Raw genomic sequence first — 17909 nt, forward strand, 5'->3', positions numbered from 1 at the left:
ACGTTGACAATGGCATGGGACCCAGATGTCAGAAATCCACTAGGAGGAGCCATTTTTTATTGGCTTGAAATAAGGAGGCACTTGCTTGCGTACTGACATGACCTTGGCGGGTCCCTGCTGTCATCCTCTCCATGTACAATACCCGTTAGTCATGCTTCAAAAATGATCAGCACGCCATTAAAAAAATAAAGGTCGATAACTAATGCGGCACCTCGGGCCAACGCGGCCAGATCACATTTTGCACAAGAAATTACACACCATGTTTCGTTGACATGTGGTCCTGTTCCAACATATCAGTGAGACGCCGGCGAGTAGTAGGAGTATTTCTGAAAGGACGTGTAGGCCGGGGCGCCTCTTCATGAACCGTGGCAAACTCGCAACCGTCCACCGACTCTTCGCCTTTCCCTCTCGATTTGGAACTGCTGTCGCACGCTCTTCCTCTCCCTTCTCCATTTTCCTTCAGCCCTTCACCCTTTCTTCTGCCATTGTTCGATCATCTTCTCCATGGAGGGAATAGGCCGGAAACGACCCCGTTATTCTTGCCCCGATCTGAAAGATGACGTGGTGGAGGAACTCATTGATCGGTGTGACGTCATCACCTCGGCTAGCATGGCAGGTTCATTCAAGCCCATTCTCGACTCAACTAATAACATCATTACAAAGAACCCAAGAGTCAAGGAGCGGTTTGATCTCCCCGATCTTCTTCGCCGTGACCCTGTTGACTGGCGCCGGCACGACGGAGGCCTCGCCCTGTGCCAGTTGATACCGCTTGATAATGATACGTATGATGTTAAGATGCCATCGCTTGAGGGCAAGGCTTGGGTGGGCGCAAATGGAGATTGGGTTATTTACATTGGGTCCAACTGTGAGTGGGAACTTGTGAATGTGTACACTCGTCACCGGGTTCCACTTCCAAAAATCTCAGCACACTGCCGAGAGGTTGAGCACACCGGTAATGTACGCACGTGCAAACACGATCATGGTGACTGTCTTCTACGGAACATAGCAATTTTTCGAGTTCCCAACCGCTCTTGGAATTACAACAACTATCAAGTTGTTTCTATCTTTGACAAGCTTATTGCCGTCCTTCGTTGTTCGACTCGATGGATATTGCTCAAAAATCAGTTTCTGTACACGGATGAGTACTGTGATGCAATTCAATACGAGGGCCTTGTGTTTGCTGCCACCACTCGTGGCACTGTTTTTGCATGGCATCCTAGTAATTTCGATACGTTTGTCTTCCACCGTAATTATAATTGTTTCATCCACATGCATGCGGGTTAGCAAGTTTCCCTTTACTAATTAACCTTCTTCTTGTGTTTCCAAGGTCCTGTGAACATCCCACCACCTATACTTGAAATTTTTTATAACCAAGGGGGAGATGACGATGGTGATGATCACGAGCATGAGGACGAGCATCACCGATATACTCTGTGGCACCTGGCAACTAATTCCGATGGATCACCTCTTCTTGTGTGTATACAGCCCACTAATGATGTTACTGCTAAGGAAGCAGGTGTCTCCCATGGTCGCACTCTCCGGACCTATTCCAACACCCGTTGCATGTTATTCGGGATGGATACTAGTGTGCTAGCGCCAACTCCTTCTCCCTGGCACAGAATTGATAGTCTTGGAGAAAACTCGCTCTTCCTTGGACAAAACTATCGGATGATGGTGAAAGGCGATCCAACTGCTGTTGACACATTTATGAGAAGCAACCGTGTCTATACCTCGGACATTTGGGTGGTTCCCTACCCTCGTACTGATATAGTAGGCCGCTTCAGCCTGGATGATCGGTCCTGCGTTGGTCTCCAGATCGACAACAGATGTCCCGTCCCAGAGAATCACTTGTGGTTCAAAGAAAGCGTTTCCAACGCCGCGGAATGGTTGAGTTGAAGTTCATTTCATGGCTTGTTATTTGTTGTGTGGTGAAAACTTCAGTATTTATAATGTATCCTCGTTGTCGATGTGGGTTGATGACCTGTTGTATGTAGTAAAATGATATGCCTGTGATAAACTTACTAAATTTATGAATGGCTTTCGAGTCGCTTCTCTAAATTTGTACTAGCTTCACATGCTTCGTGCATCGGGCGGGTGTTTTTACTGTAGCCATATGTTAATGTGTTCGTTGTACGTAACCAGCACCTTGAATCCTCGATACTAGTATACTATATACTAGTAGGAATAAGTAGTAGGAGTAGTAGGGTGGCATGGGCCAGAACAAGCATTCACGTCCAGGAGTACGGCACACGCCACCACCACGACATCCATCTGACACTATATTATTTCTTGGAGTCTGTGCTAGAGCAATCTCTTCAACCTCGTCGTTTCTCTAACTTCAGCCATCGCGCGGCGGGCGAGGTGGGGGTTTGCCGATAGTCGGTTTCCTTAACTGCGATCCCACTTGTAAGGCCAACTCCAATGCACAACCCCAAACGGACCTCCGTTTTGCACGAACTCCAACGATAATTTTGACTAGAAAAGCAAGACCAAAGAAAACAAGAACCACAAGAATACATTTTACTACTCCTGTAAGTTGGATTAGTGCCTTCTTGATGCATTCATTATTGATCTGCGGAGGCTCGATCTTGCGTGCTTCTTTCTTCTTCGAGTGTAAAGAAGTAGATGTTGATTCCTCGCATCTAGTCTCATGTCTAGCCTCTATTCTAGTAGGAGTATCAACAAGTGCACTAATCTCATCCGAGTGCAGAACCGAAGATTTGGTCAGGTTCTTCCTCCTTTTGCCGACACGTGGGACATCCAGCATCCAGGCCGTGTCATGAAAGAAAATAGAGTGGTAGTTGAAGCCACGAGATGTGCATCTTGGATTAAACTATAAATAGAATCTTACTACTCTTGAGTAACTCCAAAAGCGGCCACCTAAGATCTTTATTGGATTTGTTTTTCATCACCAGCACGTCGAGGTGAAAGATGTGCAGGTTCAGTGGGTCCTCTTTCGTTTTCACCGACATGTGGGGCCGCATGTGAGCAAACAGATGATGGGCTCCGCGCGTCCGCTGGCTGGCTGAGAAGAGAGATAGAGGAGGGCTGAGCACGAACTGCAGGAAATTTGTTCTACGTACCTCGATATAGGCTCGATATAGTGGGGTGGCATGGGCCATAACTCAGTATCATTGACGTCTAGCAGTACGGCACACGCCACCCACACGAGTCCCATCCGACACCAATTTTCTTGGAGTCCGTGCTACATCCATCTCTTCTCCCTCCTATTTTCTCAGCCATCGCGCAGTGGGCGGGGTGGGGGTTTGCCGATAGTCAGTTTGCTCAACTGCGGTCCCACTTGTAAGTGAAAATGCAACACCGCACGCATTCCCGCTTGAGCGACGTGCCAGACCAACCGTGTGGGGGTGCGACGCGAACACGACAGGCTTTTCCTTTTGAACTCGTAACTTGTAAATTTTGGTTCTGCTCCATGGCGCGACCGATAGATAGAAAATAACGATTTTGCCTAGAGTAATGAGAAGTTTGGTTCTGGCGCCGTTCATGCATGGAGTACGTACGAAAATTATGAAGTTGATGTGAAAGGTAAGATAATTACTGTAGTATCATATACTACTACATGGATTTGACGGAAAGATAAAAATACATACGGATCCATCAACGTTCAATGACATCCTCACGCCCTAGTGCGCCAGGTCACCAACCGACGTGTGAGGAGCAGCGGCGTTGGCGGCGAGCTCAACGTGCTTCTGAACAGTGCCGTCCAAGGTTGCCCTACTTGCATGTAGTAGTCCTTGTGGACGATTTGCGCGACGTGAGTGATTATGTCGATGGTGTCTTGCTGCACCAGGCGCTGTGCGACGAGCGCGACCTTGAGGTGGACATTCTCTGGCACGACGGCGGGCAGTTGCAGGGCCACCAGTGCATCGAAGAGGTTGTTACCATAGTGGCCGTTGAGGGTGGCGGGCATCGCAGAGCCTGGGCGCGTCGGCTGCAGGCTTACGTCAATGTCGTCCGCAAGCTTCTTGACGACGGTGAACTTGTCAAGGAAACCAACGAGGACCTCGTCGAACAAGGAGACAAAGTTGTCGTCCAAGCGCCCCCTCGCCCTGGCAGCCTCAAGCAATACTACCTGGAGACGTTCCTCGGTTCCGGGCCGCAGGTCGGTGTCGTGGACCATCTGGCACAGCCGGCTGATGCTCGCGCTCATCGCCTCCATGGGTCTAGCGTAGCTTCTAGTCAACTGATCTTGCGATTCGAGTGATCACTCAACCCTTGGTTAGCGTGCGTAGGTGCGTAAGATTTCGTACTACTCCTCGGCCCTCTACTGCACCTGCCTTTGGCTGTATGATAGGTGGGCCAGCCACCCCCTGGGGCCACGTGTCATTCACCCAAAGGCAGTTGCCGTAAGTCAATGAATCTGCGCCCCCTCCGTGCCGGTGCAGTATAGTCATCTCACCGGACCTCTAGTTGGGGCCAAACGAGAGAAGTTTGATGTTTACTGGTTTATTGGTCCCCTTTGCATTTTGCGCCAAGTTTTGACCTTTGATTTAACTAATAAAATGTTAATGCATGTAAACAAAAATGTTGTGTAAGTCACCTTACGAAAACCAAATAATCCCAAAATACTTAGGCACGATGCATTAACTCCCTCCTTGTTTCTTATTTCGTGACATATCAACCAATGAGAGATGTGGGCCGTGCATGGTTTCAATGACTTGAGACTACCAAACATGACATGTAGTGTTTAGTTCATTGCATGTAATCCTATTAGTACTCTAGTTAGGAGTAGCAAAAAAACATTAAGTTCTCTTGCCGACAGGAATAAAACACCATGTATTTATTTACAGAGGGAGTAGTGCATTTTTGGTGACATGCATTACTAGATATTGCTAGTTAAATACTAAAATCCAGATGGACGTGGTAGTACTCCTAAATCCAGATGGTGGTGCTACTAGTACTAGTAGTAGTACTACCAATGTAGGAGTAGTAGTAGGAGTACTAGCACTGTACTATCCGTTGGTCAAATTATTACGTGCTGCTCCTCACAGTGAAGTGACAAGACCCTGCGCCGGAGATGACACCTGAGTATAGGCGCTATGTTCGGCATACCATAGTCAGCCTCACCATATGCAGTCACTATCATCATGGCTATAGAGCTAGCCTGCTTACAACTAGCCCTGTTCGACATAATTTCCCATGCGTAGATGCCCGTGCATTGCACGAAACACCAAGATTGGGGGTGGATGGCTCCGGCAGCGGCCATCGCGCCAGATTTTTCCACGGCCTTCTACTCCTAGATGTGGTGGGGAGGAGATGAGCCTGATTGTGAGAGATAAGGAGTTGTTTGTAAATAGGGAACAAGTGCGGGCATCTTTTTGCAAAAATGGAGAAGCTTGGTTTGTATGCGTCAGATCTAGATCTGACGGCTATTGGTGAAAGATGGGAGGCACAACATCATCACCAACTCAGGACCTGTTTGATTCACAGGATTTTGAAAACACAGGAATAGGACACGACAATATTACAAGTTTCAAACTGATATTACAAATGTTAGGAGTAATGCTGCACCTACGAAGAGGGAATTACTAGGAAGTTTACGTAAGAACTTTCGTTACTTTAGGTGGATGCAGCATTATCGTACAAACTAAAATCCACCGCCCTGACAAGTCACTAATGGGCAAATAAGTTTTCGAGTCTCTGGCCACTTGATGTTTCAAAAACAAATTCAGCTTCTGCGGAGAAATGAGCTCCACCGTGTACCCGCGTGGGTGTGGCTGGGCACGAAGCATGAGTACGTGCACGATGCACCTATTCTCTTCTTGTATACATACACCACCTACATGGGGTTGTGTGAGAGATATACAAACCTAGAGAGATATAGTGTGTGGGTTCTTGAGAGTTTTTTTGTGGGGGGGGGGTCAATCAAAATTTTTTAACATATGCAATGTGTGTGAAATAGAGTCCTGGATATAACATATATAGAGGGGGCGATCCATGAGAAGAGAGTGGAGGTATCATCGGCTTGAGGTGTCCATAGAATCGAAGAGAGGGATGATGTGTGTGTGTGTGCGCGCGCGATCGATAAAGAGTGCCATCGAATTTGTGTGTGCCCACGTCAAAGATATAGAGTGGATGGCCTACTGGAACGTGAGATGGGACATGTGCAGTTTGTCTCTGTGGCATGGATACCTACCTGCAACGCTCGACTATCGGTGTGTGGTGGGGGAAGAGGGAGGCCCAATTAACTATAGAGGTACAATGGCTGGTATATGCGTGGAGGAGGAGAGAGGCCTACCTCATGTATTAAGGAGATCGATCTGCCTCATGTATTAAGGGAGATCGATCGGCATCCATGCATATGTGCAGGAGATGAATAAGGTTGGGAGAGAGACAGAGCTAGAGTGTTGGAGGGGGTGGTAGTGGAGTTGCTTCTAACAAATGGTGGGATAGGCTTGCTAGACAAATGGAGGGCACGCCTGCAATATCAATAAGAGAGGAGATGGCTGCTTGTTGTCTGTGCATGTGTGTGCGAGAGACGGGTCAGGAGACATGCACGAATGATGAGGGGGGACGATGTGGCTGTGGTAAGAAGACATAACTACATAGGAAGATCAATCGCCCTGTGTAAGAGAAAGGAGAGACATAACTTGTGAGGTACGTTGATCGATGGGGGGGGGGTAGTTAAAGTCGATCTAGGTATATGTTGGGAGATCGATCGGTATACATGCATGTGTGTGTTAGAAGCAAATGAGGCACGAGGAGAAGGATAGAGAGAGAGGGATGCATGTAGGAGGTGGTACGAGAGGCATACTATATCGAGGGGGAGGAGTGTGCGAGTACGAGAATGATGAAAAGAGTGGTGGGAGTGAGGCATGGACGGTGACAAGAGAAGAGGGGAAGCTTGTGTTTGTGCTAGGCACACTTGGCTAGAGAGGCATATCGATCGATGTGTGCCGTAAAGAAGGAGCTGGGGGGCCTACACACACCGTGGGTGAACGACCAAAAGTGAAAAGACGAATTTGCGCGATGGAGCTAGAGCATGCTGAGGGAGGGTGAGAGGGATGCGGGCGTGTGCATGCACAAGAGAAAGTTAGCGCTAGCTACAAAGATAAGAGGGTTGTGTGGGTGTAAAAGACGAATAGAGATCATATATACTTCATTATAAAAAGCGAATTCGGATATTTGAAGAATTTATCATAGTGTTTCAAACCGACGGATGTGTGAATATATATAACAGTGATACACATGGTGTGGTTATGAACATGGTATACTACATTTAATATATTTTATCTCTACTCTTATTAAAAACAGAGTTATTGATGATGGTGTGCCTGCCATCCTGCATTATAGCCCGTCTAATTTATATCTGGCGGATAGCAAGGAAACTATGATGGTTGAAGTTGGCAACAATCATGATTGTAGATTCTTATTGAAATAGAGAAACAAATTCAAATTTAGTTCGAATTGCAGCGGTAGTATAGACATTTGGAATGCACTAAAATGTTGGTATGAGTAGGTTACATGCATTATACAGCAAGAGAAAAAAATTTAATCAGACATAACATGGATTCATACCCCTCCTTCCATCTATATAGGGCGTAATGAGCTTTTTAAGACCGCCTTTGACTATTGACAAGATTAATAGTACATGACATGCACAATGTGAAAATTATATCATTGAAAGAACCTTTCACAGACGAATTTAACGGTGTGCTTTGTGTAAGTTGCATGTCATATATCATTGCTCTAATATTTGGTCAAAGTTAGCATCGAAAAACGCATTAGGCCCTATATAGATGGAAGGAGGGAGTAGCTTTGAATAGCATTTGTATAGTAAAACGGGGCAAGACTCTCTCTTTGTGTGGTGTGAATAGTTTTATTTTGTTTGTTTTCTTTTTGGTTCAGGGAAGTGCGAATTGATTTGGTACGTACAAGTACAATATTACTACACGTTAGGCTTGTCCCTAAAATTCAACCCGCGTCTTGTTATATCCCAAAAATTCAGATATCGTGCTCCCAAAACTGGCGCCTTCACAACCCACGCCTTGCTATCCCAAAATTACAACGCGCGCGAAAACTCCCTCCAGCTGCCAAATCCCGACACGCGAAATCCCCCTTCTAACCCTGAGCCGAAAGGGCCGCTAGTTCAAATCGGTGGGGGCTACTTTTGTAACACACCCTACATTTTGGACAAGTGCGTTCCTAAGTCATGCTTCACCCCCTCCCATCGCCCCTTTTCGCCATTCGAAATCCCAGGCCGCCATAACCTCTCCGCTCTAGCCGCGAAACCCCACCCTCCTCCGTCCGCCACGTCACCGCTGCCCAGCCGGAGCCTCTTCCCCGACGACATCGTCCACCACAACAGCTCGAGGTCCCTCGTCCACCTCCCTGAATGAGGATCCGTCGTCCATCTCGCCGTCCCGCCGGTTCAGCCATCCCGTCCTCCACCTCCAAGGAGCTGCTCCGACGATCGCCTCATCTATCGCGGCTGCTCCATCCCCATAGCCCCGCCTTAACCTGCTCCACCGGAACCGCAGCGTCCTCACCGACTCCTCGGACGAAGCCGAGGCCTACTTGGCGCCACCAAAGAGGTTGTACACTCATCGCATCGCACCTTCTCCTTAACTCAACCTCCTGGCGCCGACGGTGCTCCATCCCGCACCCCCATGGAGCGGCTACCTTGAAGCCGACGCCGCAGGCGACATCTCCACGGTGGCTCTGCCCCAGTGCGAGGCCCCTTCGGCCGCGGCGTCCATACCAGCCGGATCTACTGCTTCTGCTCTGGTTCTCGCTCGATCGATCGCTCGCTCGCCCAGCTGCTGCTGCTGCTCTCCCCCTCGCTCGTGCTGCTGCTCTGCTCCGATTAAGCCACACTTCAGTCGACTGAATCGACTTTTGTGTCAGTCGATTTTCAGGGGTTGGGGGGGCTCGCCGGAGTTAAGGAAGAACCACCCGCAGCGGGGACGGGGGCTCGCCGAAGAGGTACCCCACTATCTATCTTAGGGTTCAGGGTGGGGGCGGGTGGCTTAGAGGGCTGGCCGGGGCGGCGGTGGCGAGTTGTTTTAGGGAAGCGAGGCGGCGCTAGGGCCGGCGGTTCGGCCGGTGGTGGCTAGCGGCTCAGGGGGGTGCAGGTTGAAGATGAACTGCAGGCCCTTCCTAAACTACATGTCAAGTGCCTCTCTGCTACCATTGCGTTCAGTTTCGACAGTAGCATTCAGATTCCATAGTAAATTTCAGTTTCGATAGTTAAGTTCAGAGTCAACAGTTTTTACCTCATCTGTTGTAGTCAGGTGGTTTTTGGTGATGTTAATTTTGCATCCATTTTACATCATCTATTGGAGATGCTATTAGAATCCCACTTGAGATTGACGATGTCTGTCTTGTGCTGCTTCAACCTTGACGTCTTACGGCTCACCGGAGCTGCTCCAATGACAGAACGATCCATCACAATAGAGCAGTGCCCTGGACGCCGTCTACAGATTCCTCAGATCTTCCTCCACACCTCCGACAGCCACCTCTGCCTCAACTGCTTCAGCGACCAGCCCAATCATGCTGAGGTCGACACGGCTACGGCAAAGAGGTTGTACACTTGTTGCATCACTTATTACTATACATTCACGTCGATCCATTAGGGCTATTTTGGTTCAACGGAAAAACATTGATCCACTGGTTGTTACCATCACTCTAAATTTCTGCATGCTCTCCTTACATAATCTCACCATATTTTTTTCGTATGCATGTCAGATATTGTACACAGTCATGCTGAACATGTAGGGAAAAAGAGAAGAGTTTTGCGCGGGAATACAATATCATGCAGACATCGCTCCATGGTGGGTTCAATGGCAAACCCTCCCCACCCCTCTCCAGATTGTAATCCAGAGGAAGATATCTGTTCTGAGGCGGATTCAGACGCCGCTGACCACTCCTATTTACCCCCAAGGTGTTTGCTCTACCTTGGCATGATGATGTTAGTCATATCATGCATATGTTGCCTTGCAGTGCCTACTTTTGACATCATATATGTCATCTGCTTAGTATAGACATGTTCTGTAATGCCAGCTGTTTAGTTTCTATATCATATATGGGAATTATGCAGTCTCATGTCTTTTAGCCAGCCATAATATATGTGAAATGTGCAATGCCATCCTGTTTAACCAGACATCATATATTTGAATGATATCTTGCCCATCCTTTTCTTCGTTACATTTCCATTTGTTGACAATGTTTGTACATTAAACTACTCTTCCTGTGAATTAGCCATTTGGGTGGGAGATGGAAAAATCTAGAGTGAAAACAAGGCCTTCAGAGCAGACAGTGCTATCTGTCGAAGCAGATCTCTTGTTGGGTCCCGATAGCTCCTCAGAGATGGATTCAGAGACAGATGATCAGTCCTATTCCCCCACTGAGGTGTATGCTCTAACTTGGCACGGTTATACTGCTCATATCATGCATATGGTGTCTTGCATTGCATAGTTTAGACATCATATACACAATATTCAACACCATGTTCTTAGTTCAGACATCATATCGAATGCCCTCTATTTAGCATATAAATCACCTATGTAAATTAAATGATGCGATCCTGATTACTTAGATAACATGTAGGTGAATTATGTCATGCGATCTTGTTTAGTTATTCATCATATCTTTGAATTATGTTATGCTATGCTATCTAGTTTAGATAGACATCATATATGTGAAATTATGTCATGCTATCCTGAAAGGATCGAGAAGAGGTGTCTAGAGGGGGGTGATTAGACACTAAGTGCCAAAAGTTGCAGTTTTTAATATTCTTAAGTTTAAGTGGAGTTTAAGCACAAGTTTAACAAACACAATACATATCAAGCAAGCATGCAATGAGTATATGAGCAGCGGAAAGTAAAGCATGCAACTTGCAAGAATGTAAGAGAAGGGTTTAGAGTATTCAAACGCAATTGGAGACACATATGTTTTTGTCGTGGTTCCGATAGGTGGTGCTATCGTACATCCACGTTGATGGAGACTTCAACCCACAGAGGGTAACGGTTGCGCGAGTCCACGGAGGGCTCCACCCACGAAGGGTCCACGAAGAAGCAACCTTGTCTATTCCATCACGGCCGTCGCCCATGAAGGACTTGCCTCACTAGCGGTAGATCTTCACGAAGTAGGCGATCTCCTTGCCCTTACAAACTCCTTGGTTCAACTCCACAATCTTGTCGGAGGCTCCCAAGTGACACCTAGCCAATCTAGGAGACACCACTCTCCAAGAACAAATGGTGTGTTGATGATGAACTCCTTGCTCTTGTGCTTCAAATGATAGTCTCCCCAACACTCAACTCTCTCTCATAGGATTTGGATTTGGTGGAAAGAAGATTTGAGTGGAAAGCAACTTGGGGAAGGCTAGAGATCAAGATTCATATGGTTGGAATGGAATATATTGACCTCAACACAAGTGTAGGTGGTTCTCTCTCAGAAAATGTGTATTGGAAGTGTAGGTCTGTTCTGATGGCTCTCTCCCCGAATGAAGAGTGGGTGGACGGGTATATATAGCCTCCACATAAAATCTCACCGTTACACACAATTTGCCAAACTCGCTGGGACCAAATGATTAAACTCGGTCGGACCGATTCAGCAAACCTAGTGACCGTTAGGGTTTTCGGTGGGACCGACTGGATCAACTCGGTAGGACCGATGTGCTAGGGTTAGGGTAAATCCAAAACTCGGTTTGACCAATTACTCAAACTTGGTGGGACCGATTTGGGTAATAAGTGAAATAGAGAGTTGGCCAAGAAAACTCGGTGGGGCCGATTGCATATCTCGGTGGGACCAAAAATATTGCAACAGGTAACAGAGAGTTTGCAAGCCCATCTCGGTGAGACCGAGATCCCATCGGTGAGACTGAACTGATTAGGGTTTCTGGCAGTGGCTATGTCAACTGAACTCGGTGGCTCCGGATAGAAAGAATCGGTGGCGCCGAGTTGGATATTTGGTGTGGGACATATTTGGAAGTGAGAAAGTGGTTGAGGGCTTTGGAGCATATCACTAAGCACTTTGAGCAAGCAAGCCATTAAGCGACACCTCATCCCTTCTTAACAGTATTGGCTTTCCTATAGACTCAATGTGATCTTGGATCACTAAAATAGAAAATGCAGAGTCTTGATCTTGAAGCTTGAGCCAATCCTTTGTCCTTAGCATCTTGAAGGGGCTCCACATCCTCTAGTCCATGCCACTCCATTGTTGAACTTATCTGAAACATACTAGGTAAAAGTGTTAGTCCAACAAGAGATATGTTGACATTAATTACCAAAACCACCCAGGGAGCACTTGTGCTTTCAATCTCCCCCTTTTTGGTAATTGATGACAACATACATCAAATATTTAGATAAAGATATAGAGAATAGCAAGTAAAGCTTTGGAAAGACATGTAACATGCATAGGCTCCCCCTACATGTATGCAATCATGTGAATATTGAATATAAGAGCATGTGAATGCGTAAACATGACAGAGTAAGCAATGTGTTACATGTATCTTGGCTATATGCATCAGAGCAAATGATGTGAATGTGAGAAATGTACCTTCATGCTCATGAGTCCTTCTTGCAAACAGTATGTACATCAGCAAGAATTTCTCATTCACATGACTATGATGCATATACTTACCTTGTGGTCTTGAGTTGGCTTAGGATGGGATGAACCTGCGCAAACAAGGTTAAATAACACAGATACACCTACTGACCAGAGCAAGCAAGAGAGACCACAAGAGAACCAAGACTGGGATGACATGTAGAGTGAGTACTAAGTACCACATTGGATATAGACATGTCCTCAAAGATAAAGATATGCAATAAAATCAGAGATTTCCTTCTCTTAGATGTCTTGCACCCCCTAAATCTGCATGGGAGATTGGGAGAAGATAGGGAACAGAGAATCAGAGCAACAAAAAGGAAACAACAGAGCTTGAGCTAAAGCAAGCAACCAACATGTCTTTCCCTCTTAACGACATGTGACATCTCTCCTCTTGAACACCAAACATCTGGGGTCTTTGATGATATTACTTTCTCCTAGTTGAGAAACTCTCTCCCCCTGAGTATTCTCTCTTTCTCCCCCTATAGGAAGGATTAAGCTTTGATGTGATCTCTCTCTTAAGCTTTGATGTGATCTCTCTCTCCCCCTTTGGCATTAATTTCCAAGAAGGGCTCTTCTGGACATGTGATACAAATGGGTTGGTCCTTGAGTCACAGAGCAAAGCAGCATGTCTAATATGATGCTTGTAGAGGACAAGAATCATTGAGTGGAGCTGGAGCAAAAAGAAATCAGGAATAAGTGACAAGTTGGTTTTCCTGTGATGGAATCGGTGACTCTGAGTTGTGTGCTTCGGTTGCACCGAAAGATTTCAGTTGGGCTGAAGAGAACAAACCGGTGTGACCGAGTTCATTAGAGTGAAACCACTTGTCACCTCAGCTCACTAGACAAGTAAGATCTCACAAGGATATGCAAGGAATTTACTGAAAGATTTGCAATGAATTTGATGCAGAAAATGCAGAACAAAAAGGAAAGAAAAGAAACTAAAAGTTCTAGATGAAGTTTTTTTGAAAGGGGAAACAAATATGCAAATGCAAAATCATGGAGAAACACTAGAGAACTTCATCTAGAAATGGTCGGTGACAAAGTCACCTATGTTAGAGTATATTGACTTAGGAGTCAAGTGAGAGCACTTGATCATAGGTCATACTCATCATTTAAGCTCAAAATGGGGTTACCATTTTTCGTTTAAGCCTTTTGATGTATTCATATCTTGTCGAGTTGCTTTGACTCATGACTTGGAGTAAAGCTTCTCTAAGATGGAATAACATGCCTTGGGTGGTGGTGTTGATCTTGATCATGTAGTTGAACTTGTGTGGGTTGCTCAAGGTTGATGTAGTTCATCAAGAGTTGGGAGCACCACTTGGAGTTTGATTTCATCTACCTACATGGGTTAGCTTTGCAAGGAAGAGCACTTGTGTATCCAAAATGACAATCATGAGACTCAACATATAATTTGCTAAAGGATATGTTTGAATGGTTTCGTGCTTCCTTGTCTTCAACCACCATTGTGTAGAGACTTGGTGATGTAGAAATTGCTCAAGATATGAGTGAGTTGCAATCTCATAGATTTAGATTCAACCAAGTATCTACACGGTTTAGATAACATGTAAGGTACAAATATATCCAAGACATATGAATAGCATCATAAGAGAAATATCGAGGATTAGTCATAGGCTCATGCCCCACATGTATCAAATGGAGTTCCTACTCCAAGTTTGAAGCATCAATGATGTTCAATTCACCTCTCAACCTGCAAAACACTTTCTCATCAAGTGGTTTAGTGAATATATCCGCCAATTTCTTATCGATGCGAACATGCTTAAGGTTAATGTCCCCTTTTGCAACATGATCTCAAATGAAATGATGACGAACTTCAATATGCTTAGTTCGAGAATGTTGCACGGGATTGTGAGCAATCTTAATAGCACTTTCATTGTCACATAGCAATGGAACATGTTTCACATATATCCCATAATCTTTAAGAGTTTGGGTCATCCAAAGCAATTGAGCACAACATGAACCAGCGACAATGTATTCCACTTCGGCGGTGGATAAGGATACCGAGTTTTGTTTCTTGGAAGACCAAGATACAAGCGATCTACCAAGGAATTGACAAGTACCCGAAGTGGACTTTCTATCAACCTTGTCTCCGGCATAGTCCGAATCGGAGTAGCCAACAAGATCAAAAGAGGACCTCTTAGTATACCAAATGCCAAAATTTGGTGTATGGATTAGGTATCTCACTATCCTTTTCACAGCCTTAAGATAACACTCTTTAGGAGCAGCTTGATATCGTGCACACATGCACACACTTAGCATAATATCGGGACGAGAGGCACATAGATATAACAATGAACCAATCATAGAGCGATAAACCTTTTGATCAACCGGTTCACCATCTTTGCTCAAATCAAGATGTCCACTAGTAGGCATGGGTGTAGTCATACCTTTGCATTCTTGCATATTGAACTTCTTGAATAAGTCCTTGGTGTACTTTGTTTGAGAGGCAAAGGTACCTTCCTTAGTTTGCTTGATTTTCAAACCGAGAAAGAATTTGAGTTCACTCATCATAGACATCTCAAACTTCTTCGACATTAGCTTTCCAAACTTCTCACTAAAATGAGGGTTAGTTGAACCAAATATGATATCATCAACATAATTTGGCACACAAATAGTTCTCCATTAACCCTTTTAGTAAAAAGAGTAGAATCAATTTTACCAATTTCAAAGCCTTTTTCAATAAGGAACTTGGTCAAGCATTTATACCATGCTCTAGGAGCTTGTTTAAGACCATAAAGGGCTTTGTGAAGTTTGTAAACATGATTAGGTTTCTTAGGATTGACGAAGCCGGGAGGTTGCTTAACATAAATTTCTTCCTCAATTTTGCCATTTAGAAAAGCACTTTTAATGTCCATTTGGTACAAGGTGATATCATGGTGATTAGCATAAGCAAGTAAGATGTGAATGGACTCAAGTCTAGCAACGGGAGCATATGTCTCACCATAGTCCATACGTTCAACTTGTGTGTAGCCTTGGGCGACGAGACTTGCTTTGTTGCGAACCACTTGTCCATCTTCATCTTGCTTGTTGCGAAACACCCATTTGGTACCAATGATGTTGTGGTTGTTGTCGAGCTTCTCGACCAATGTCCACACTTGATTTCTCTCAAAGTTGTGTAGCTCTTCATGCATATCGTTTATCCAGTCCGAATCCTCCAATGCTTCTTCAACCTTCATAGGTTCAATGCTAGAGATGAATGAGTAATGTTCACAAAAGTTAGCTAAACGAGTTTTAGAGCGAGTGATTCTCCCGGTTTGGATATCATTGTAGATTTGCTCGACGGGATGATCCTTAGCAATTCTTGCTCGAACTCGTGAAAGCTTTTGCTTGGGTCGGGGTGGAACATCCTCTTCATCTTGTGCTTCTTCTTGGCCTTCTTCATTGTTGACGTTGTCGTTCTCTTGTCGTGGTGGAGAAGGAGGTTGTTGATGTTCATCTTGGTGCGCTTCCTCGTTTTCTTCATCTTGGCGTGTCCCACTTGTGGATGCTTCCGTATCAACTCTTGGTTCACCTTGTCGTGAGGTAGAAGCTTCCACTTGGACGGACGAGGTACTCTCCTTCACTTCCGTTGGACGAATCTTGCCAATAGACAAGTCTTGAATGGCTTCCGAAGGGTCTTTGTCTCCTACATCAATTGGCAATTGCTCTACTTGCGAGCCGTTAGATTCATCAAACTTCACATCTACCGTCTCTTCAACCTTTCGGGTGAAATTGTTGTAGACACAGTAAGTGTGAGAGTTTGAGCCATAACTGTCTTGGAACTGTCACGGCAGATGTCCTTAGTGTCAGGACTTAGTCGCGAGGCCAACGCATCTATGTGGTAGCTTGAGAGGGCTTGAGTGGGACGAGAGACGCGATGTTTTACCCAGGTTCGGCCCCTCACGGTGGAGGTAAAAGCCTACATCCTGCTTCATTGATATTGATGATCATGATCACGGTTACAAGAGTGCTCTATCTCGAGAGCTATTGTCTAAACCTAATTTTTCCAACCTGTGGAACTTGTCAATCTTCTTGGGGAGACTTGCCCCTCCTTATATAAGTTGAAGGGGCCAGCCTACATGTAGAGTCCTAGTAGGATTAGGACTAGTCTCTTTTCTATTACAAGACGGATAGCCATCCAGGTCTTATTCAAACTGTTTAAGTCGGCCTGCTGGGTCACCTCCCATGATGGGTCGCGGCCTACCTCCGTGAGGATACCCGTGTCCCATATCCACGACAGTAGCCCCCGAGCTTTCGGGTGACTCGAAGAGTCGGGCAGAAGGTCTTGATTTTGTTGATGCTTTTGTCTTCCTTGAACGCGGAGCTTTTTTCCGGGTCGTTGACGTAATGGATGCCGAAATGTGGATGGAGAGATTGCCGGGCATGAAGCGTCGACGTTGATGTTGCCAGGTTGTCCTCCCAGGCTGGATTCTGTCTCCAAGCCGGGTCTTTCGAATTTTTTCCAACCCCAATAGCATGTATATCATCTGTAGCCCCCGAGCACCGGGTTTGTTTAGGCCTTTAACAACCCGGGGGTCTATGAACTTGTGTTTTGGTAACGAACAAAGTCCGTTTTTTCACAAATTCTGGGTTGATAGCCCCCGAGGCTCAAGGTGACTCGAGGAGTTGTCTTGAGGCTCTTTGTTCCTGAAATAAAACACATGAATGCATTACACCGTTCGTGATGTATAAAACAAAATTAAATAGTAATTTCAATGACTTTGTCAACTTGTGTTTAAGTTGTTAATCATTCAACTCGACTAAGTAGGCTTTCGCGTGGACTTTTTTCATGGAATATGATATGTTCAGGGTCGACAAAGTCCATGATAGGCATCAGAGTCGATTGACAATACCATACCCACTACTTGGTTGGTTACGAGTTGCATCTGACTTAGTAAAGAACGAACGTAAAATTATTTCGCTGATATGTAAGGCACCCATGTTTGAACTGTGCATCGTGGCAAACAGTCCTCTCTGGTAACCTTACGACTCAACTTTATGAGAAGAAACGATAGCCCCCCAGATTAACTCAAAGGTGCCAGATATATTTAATTAACTGGAAGAAAAATGAAATTTAAATATAAAAATGACTTAGCTTGTTTTTATGATGTGGCATAAGCCAGCGGACCGTTGGGGTCGACCGCAGCGAGGCAGTAGATGATCCCGCGTAGGATCACAAATCGGTAACCCAGCTGACGGTTCGAGCCTGCGGCGGATGCTGGAATTTTTGAAGACGTGTAGCCGGAAAAAAACCCGTCGAACAGGAGAATAGATGGCGCAGTGCAAGCCAGCTTGGTTGATGTTGATTAAGCTCTGTTGTTAGGGCGCGCTGGGAGCGGCAA

Source organism: Triticum urartu, chromosome 1A, assembly GCF_056163025.1.
Source record: "Triticum urartu cultivar PI428250 chromosome 1A, HENAU_Tu73, whole genome shotgun sequence".
Classification (NCBI taxonomy): domain Eukaryota; kingdom Viridiplantae; phylum Streptophyta; class Magnoliopsida; order Poales; family Poaceae; genus Triticum; species Triticum urartu.